This window comes from Rutidosis leptorrhynchoides, chromosome 11 (genome assembly GCF_046630445.1).
Source record: "Rutidosis leptorrhynchoides isolate AG116_Rl617_1_P2 chromosome 11, CSIRO_AGI_Rlap_v1, whole genome shotgun sequence".
Classification (NCBI taxonomy): domain Eukaryota; kingdom Viridiplantae; phylum Streptophyta; class Magnoliopsida; order Asterales; family Asteraceae; genus Rutidosis; species Rutidosis leptorrhynchoides.
Genome location: NC_092343.1, coordinates 253,569,179 through 253,570,000, shown reverse-complemented (window position 1 = coordinate 253,570,000; position 822 = coordinate 253,569,179).

Sequence of the window (822 nt, the reverse complement as noted above, 5' to 3'; positions counted from 1 at the left end):
AACTTGTAACTTATTTTTCCGACTATAAACCTATACTTTTTCTGTTTAGATTCATAAAATAGAGTTCAATATGAAACCATAGCAATTTAATTCACTCAAAACGGATTTAAAATGAAGAAGTTATGGGTAAAACAAGATTGGATAATTTTCCTCATTTTAGCTACGTGAAAATTGGTAACAAATCTATTCCAACCATAACTTAATCAACTTGTATTATATATTATGTAATCTTGAGATACCATAGACACGTATACAATGTTTCGACCTATCATGTCGACACATCTATATATATTTCGGAACAACCATAGACACTCTATATGTGAATGTTGGAGTTAGCTATACAGGGTTGAGGTTGATTCCAAAATATATATAGTTTGAGTTGTGATCAATACTGAGATACGTATACACTGGGTCGTGGATTGATTCAAGATAATATTTATCAATTTATTTCTATACATCTAATTGTGGACAACTAGTTGTAGGTTACTAACGAGGACAGCTGACTTAATAAACTTAAAACATCAAAATATATTAAAAGTGTTGTAAATATATTTTGAACATACTTTGATATATATGTATATATTGTTATAGGTTCGTGAATCAACCAGTGGCCAAGTCTTACTTTCCGACGAAGTAAAAATCTGTGAAAGTGAGTTATAGTCCCACTTTTAAAATCTAATATTTTTGGGATGAGAATACATGCAGGTTTTATAAATGATTTACAAAATAGACACAAGTACGTGAAACTACATTCTATGGTTGAATTATCGAAATCGAATATGCCTCTTTTTATTAAGTCTGGTAATCTAAGAATTAGGGAAC